We start from the raw sequence: 6,721 nt of genomic DNA, 5'->3' as shown, positions 1-6,721 counted from the left end.
GAACTAGTGTTTCTTACAATTTGTTGGAATTTGTTAGACTAATTCGGTTTACGCAGTAATTGAGGCAATGAAATAGTACTTAATTGGAGCTTAACCGTTTAAACAGCTTTGGTCGTCCAACGAAGCACTGCAGTCACTTCTTCGTAAACTGCCACCAAACCTCTGTTTCCATAAGCGGGTTCCGTTGAGACATCAATGCACTAACTTTTTGGTAGAGCTTGTTTAATTTTCTCTGAAGCCTTTTTCCAGCGGCTCGAAAGTTCTAAATTTGACTAAGCTCAGCGATTTGTCATTTTGTTTCACGGGGAAATTAAATTTAGATTTGCACAATACGCTTAACAGGACCTCATATACCCAGCGGGTTAGGGGGCTTAGAATATACCTGCGGCAGGTATGCCTGTCGTAAGAGGCGACTAAAATATCAAAATTATTCTAGGGGTTGTGCAGCGCAACCCGTTCAAGGGGTTGCTAGCGCAATATACAGCTTCTCCAACCCAATTGTGAACCTTACCTACCCGTGGTGAATCCAGTTTCTTTAACAGCCGAGGGTCTGGCGACCCCAAGTTCCTTATGGATCTAGGGGGTGGGAGAGCGGTATGGTCTAGAAGGTTTCATGTGGTTATACCAAATCGTTCCCGAGATGGTCGGGCTAGTACTTTAATGGTGCTTGTTACCTGAACGTACCGGATCTGCATCCAGCAAAGGACCATCAACATCGATAACACTCCCCAAAGCTTTCGGCTAATGTCCTTATCGCTACAACAAAAACAACTTCGTATACTGGTGATATTTGGCGTTATATAGAGCGACTGTTTGATTATACAGGCCTCAAATTTGTAAAGCAGCTCAGAGCCAAAGATAAATCTATACTTATTAAAGGTTTCTGACGCATGCGATAATCCCTAATAAGACTTTCTAACTGGTTTTGTTTTATTTTTACTAAGCAGTTTTGTCAACAAGTTTACTTTAAGATGTATGGTTTCTTGAACCCAATTGCATGTGTAAAGCAATGTGCCTAAAAGTATACTTTAAATTTGTTAACTTTTTTTATATGGGTAAATCCCAGAAAAGCGATGTCTAATTGGAAAACATCAGCTTGGATGCTGATATTTGAAACTGTCTCCATTGAAGAAGGCGTTAAATAAACATTTTTGGAAATGTAAGCTATTTTAGCTAAAAGTTTAGGTAACACTGAAATTGAAATTTTCAGGTCAACGTGAATTTTTTAAGGTAACGCTTTAAAAAACTACTACATACATATTTTTCAGCAACAAAGCAAAGAAAAAAATATTGCACATGTGGAGCGTGGAAAGAAAAGGTACGTCGTTCAAATTATGGACAAGGAAGCATAAAAAATTGTGAATAGCTTTTTTGTGAAAAGTAATTTCACGAACGTGACTATCCATGTTGATTAAAGTATTTTTTGTGAAGTGCACCCGCTGTTGTTGTTGTATCAACAGTGCTTCGCCCCATTCAATAGGCGCGACCACTCACAAATTGTCATCAAAGTCCATTAACGGGAGTCCAAGGAAACTGACAGTTTCGATATGGGAAATATTGATGTTAGAGGCGTCGGTTCCACATTACAATTGAAAAGATGGTTGGTGTCGTGTGGGGACACATTGCATGCAGGACACGCATTGCGTATGTCGGGGTTGATTCTGGACAGATAAGAGTTTAACCTGTTACACTATCCAGAACGAAGTTGGGCCAGGGTAACTCGTATCTCCCTTGGTAGGGTGCTTTCTTCTTCTGTAAGGGTAGGATATTGCATATTAATAACAGGGTCCACCGGGGGCGCGTTTACAGATTCCGTGTGGATATGGCTTAGTGCCTGCTTATGCTTGTATGGATCAGACGGCTCTGTTGGCAGGTGCCCGATCTCGAAATAGAAATGGAGATGTTCCTTTAACCCCCGTGGAGGCGGAGCTAGATCAAGCAGTTGTTTGCTACGATGTCCTGGTTTGTGACAATTTAGCAAAAACTGCCTGTTCAGCTTTTAGTTTTGTTCTTTAATGTTGAGCTCTTTGGCCTCACTATGTAGGTGGTTGTTGTTGTAGCAGTGCTTCGCGCCATCCAATAGGTGCGACCGATTACAAATTGTTATCAATGTCCTCTAACGGGAGACCAAGGAGACTTGCAGTTTCAACAGGGGTGGACCATAGTGAGAGGGGTGTTAGAGGCGTTGGTTCCACATTACAGTTGAATAGATGGTTGGTGTCAATTGGGGACACATTGCAAGCAGGACATACATTTTGTATGCCGGGGTTAATTCTGGATAGGCAAGAGTTTAACCCGTTACAGTACCCAAATCGAAGTTGAACTAGAGTGACGCGCGTTTCCCTAGGGAGAGTGAAGGTGGGGTTTGGGGATAATAAGAAAACATCCGGTGACAGTTCTGATTGCAGCAATTTGACAGGCCTTCCGCCTTTTCCAGTATGTGTTTTTAAGACCAGGCGACCAAACTGCTGACGCGTAGCTCCATGAGCGGCCGGCCAATTGATTTGTACGTAGTTAGCAACGTTTCCTTATCTTTTCCACTGGTGCTGCCTGCGAGTGACTTGAGGATTTTGTTGCGGCTTTGTACTTTCAATACAAATACGGTGGCATGCGCCTTGAAGGTCAGAGTATGATCGAACGTTACCCCTAAGATCCTTGGGTGATTGACAGTTGGTAGTGTGACACCATCGACGTGAATGTCCAATATTTGCGACATCTGTTCCTTCCACGTCGTAAGCAGAGTGGCTGTGGATTTTATCGGTGATAATGCCATATTGCGCGAGGTGAAGAAAATAGAAAGATCGGGGAGATAGCTGTTTATTGTAGAAAGTAATTCATCAATTGAAGGGCCAGGTTCTGTTGCCAGAATCGTGCAGTCGTCGGCATAGCACATGCTTGTAACCCTGTGGTACCTCCTGTTTAATTTTCGTAGATTTTGAGATTTCGTTCCTTAATTGAACCGACGCTTGCCGGTCCATCTTTTTAAACAAGGGGGAAGGTGTGAGCCTTTTATGTCTTGGAGTAGCGTGCCGCGTTTGACTGTGTCAAAAGCTTTTGACAATTCAAGTGCCACGAACACCATCCTATGATGTGGTTTCTCCTGATTTAGTGATCAGAGTGTTTATGGCGTTTATAGCGGTGGTGGCGCTGTGCATTTTGCGAAAACCATGGTACGTGGCTTGGCGAAGAACTGTCGTGAAAGAAGGGATCAAGACTGTTTCCAATGTCTTCGCTATTGGCGAAAGGAGTGATATCGGTCGATATGACGCGCCTTCCTTATCTGGTTTACCATTCATTAGTAGTGGCGCTTGCGCATTTCTTCGAATCAGATAAAGTTTTAGCGCCGAAAGTTATGTATACTTTATCGTTGTGTTTAGTTGGAATGGTAATACTATCGGACGCTTTATATTCTAGCCATTACAGTACTGTCTATGTGGCGGTCCAAACATATCGAAACTTTATTTTCTTTGGACTCGCGCCCGTCGCACTTCAAAGTACTGTAACTCAATTGCGACGGTTTAACCGATAGCAGGGCGGTCTCGCATTCTTTACCCATTATATCCTGCAGTATAACTTATTTGACCACAAAGTCAGCTGCACGGACAGTACCATGAAGCCGCTCCAACCAAAATTATGGTATTACGTCAATATATGTATATGGGTATGTGTATCATTCATTTTTATCCGTTTAGGGCCTAGCAGATGATCGCCCGATAACACGTTGGACAAATATACATATGTTTTGCAAAGAAATGAAAGAGAAAGTATTTTTCCTATTATAAATAAATATTAACAGTGGCATTGGGAAGGAGAGTGGGAGTGGGAATGGGGTTGGGAGTGAGAGAGAGAATTCGAACGAGAAGGGAGTGGAGAAAACGGCAATAAGAAAGAGTAGTAGTCTTGTAGTCTATTCGATGATATAAAGAGGGAATGGAAGTCCACTTTTCAAATATAGGACCGGAGAAGCGCGACATCCAGGAACGCAGCGACGGATTGGAGACATGTCCTCGCCAACCGTCCAAAATATGATTTCTTGCCTTTTTTGAGCCTGTGCCACAAAAAGAGTATTTCCACATTTTATACTCAATTTTAATTATGGAAAATCTCGAAGAACGGCAACATTTTCAGGTTCGCTACTTAAGTCTTTTGTTGCAGATGACTTAGCACGAGCAAGTGTGACAAAGAATATGACTGAGATAATTACATAAAAAATTAGGACCACAATTTTGTATAATGCTGGTTCAGCAAGATTTGCATTTAAAGCAGTAAAACAAATGTTCGTAGCAACATATATATGCAGTGGCAGCAACAAACATATAAATGGGCGAATATATTGCAACAACAAAAACGGTAGTTTTTTTTAGGAATTTACTGTAGCACAGTCATAACGACAAGTGCTGCTGTTCTAACTGACGACTGATGAGACAACACCAAAGAAACACTCATATGTATGTTTATATCGTTGTTTGCAGCTTAGTAGCAAATGTTGCTGGCATGTTGAGACACACATTTTACATTTAAAATTATGCACAAAGGACACGCGACAATATTGTGTGCACACTACTTGCAGGAATACATGAGATGCTTCATGTTGTTGTCTTTGTTGTTTGCTTTAACAGCTGGTAACATTTTCATTAAATTCGTTTTTGGTGCTTGCTTTCCTGGATAGCAACCTGTAGGTGTTTGCTTGTTTCGTCGGGTGATTTGCAACTTACAACTGAATCAGGTGTTAAATATGCGAAACACATAAAAATGCAAAGCAAAAAATGCTGTGAGAATCACAAGAACAACAACAAGATAAAGCAGTAACTTAAGAAAAGTTGTAACATACTAAACACTAACAAATTCTCAAACATGCAAAGAAATGTTTTGGTTAAAAAAGCTTTGCTTGTTATTTGTCTGTTGACTGTCTAACCGATGAATTGTTTGTTGTTGTTGTTGTTGTTATTGTTACTTTAGTTTGCAATTGTAGAACAGCAGGTGACAATTTACAGCTTAATTTAATTTGCTGCGCCAAGTGTTAAGCGATTTAGGGTCGAAAATGTTTTCCTTTGCTTTGTTTCCTCTCACTGGTTTGCAGGAATGTCGCTCCAAACGAAAGACTTAAGCAACAAACTCGGTGAGTAGAAGTGATGGAAGAAAGCTATGAATGTTTCAATTCATTAGTTGGAGGTGTAAGAGTAATTATGTGGCTTAATTGTAGGACCAAATCTCTAGAGCACTTCGTAATGTCGACGATTTCGAAAAAAAGCACAGGGCTCGTATCATGTCTTACGATCACGCATTGAACAAAAAACAAAAAAATTAACTCAAACGGAAAAACCTCAATTAGTTACCATGACTTATGATGTCCTTTTGGTAAATTTCAATTTATTAATTATTTATTTATTAATTATTTAAGATACATTAGCGCATTAAGACTTAGTCTTTTATTTACTGGAAGTTGTCTAAGATCTAGCATAATTGATTCCCGAGATCTGATGCCACTAGTAGCTGAATACTTGACTTAGCGAACGCCGGGCACGAACATAGAACGCGCTCAACCGTGTCTTCCTGCAGCTGTTACAGATGATGTTAGTCATTCCTTAAGTTGAGCGATGGTACTTTGGTTAGTAAGTCCCGCGCGCTACGATTACAACACAGCCGTAGCCAAAAACGGTGAAGTTTACTCTCGAAAAAAAAGTGACTGGCGCGGTAGTAGCTACGAAATATAATGGTAGACTTTAGTCTTATCTGTGGAAATGGATCTTCTGGGAGTTTCGTGATAGCTGTGGTTCCATATGTAAAGATCGAAGTGGCTCTTAAAGATTGTGGCCACTGGTCAATATTTCTAAAGACGTAAGAGTTCCATGTTTCACATCACTTCCTCTTTATTGGCTGCGGTTTAAAACTTGTTGTATTAGATTGAGTTTAGACGAAGTTGGAATGAGCAAAAAAGAAGATTAATTAAAGGTTTACTGAGTTGGAAAATAGAGTTTAAAATAGTTTAGACTTACGCTACTAAATTTTAGTTTTCAAATGTGAAATATAGATTGGCGGCCACGAACACAGTTTTAGTAGAAAAGTAGTCGCATTGCAATCGTGTTCCCGATTCATATTATAGCAAGGACAACTGAGGCAATCGTGGCCAGTAGAGGATGCACTCAAGGGGGAGGGGTGAACGAGGAAACAATATCCAATAGAATACAACAAGCCCTGCACATCATAAAAAGATAGCGCGAAACCAAAAGATTTTCTATCAATTCCAACAACACTTTCCTAGTGCCTTTCACCCAGAGAAGAAAACTATACATGTCAGAAGCACCCCTGGGTGGCACCAAAATCTGATCAAAGAAGCAAAATACCTAGGGGTTACATTAGACAAAACACTCACGTGGAATGCTCGTCTACATGGTACGTTACTTCATCTGTACTCCACTCTATGGCAAAACATGGGGCTATATCCCAAAACAGTACACTGGACATTTAATACTGCTTTGAAGCCAATAGTCACTTATGCTTGCTTCGTTTGTTGGTCGAAGAAAACGCAAAGCAAAGCAATAACAACATTAAGGAAACTGCATCAACTAGTGTGTATTTTCATAACGTATGCGATGAGAACATTCCCTGCTTATGCACTTAGTGACTTAGGCAACACTTGCTGCAATAAAACTTCAAAATATGTATCTCTGAGCTAAAAAGCGAAAACATGACAGGGCATATGGAAGTAATTAGAAAATTC

Source organism: Eurosta solidaginis, chromosome 5 (genome assembly GCF_040869045.1).
Source record: "Eurosta solidaginis isolate ZX-2024a chromosome 5, ASM4086904v1, whole genome shotgun sequence".
In the NCBI taxonomy this organism is placed as follows: domain Eukaryota; kingdom Metazoa; phylum Arthropoda; class Insecta; order Diptera; family Tephritidae; genus Eurosta; species Eurosta solidaginis.
Note: the sequence above shows the minus strand (reverse complement) of the source record.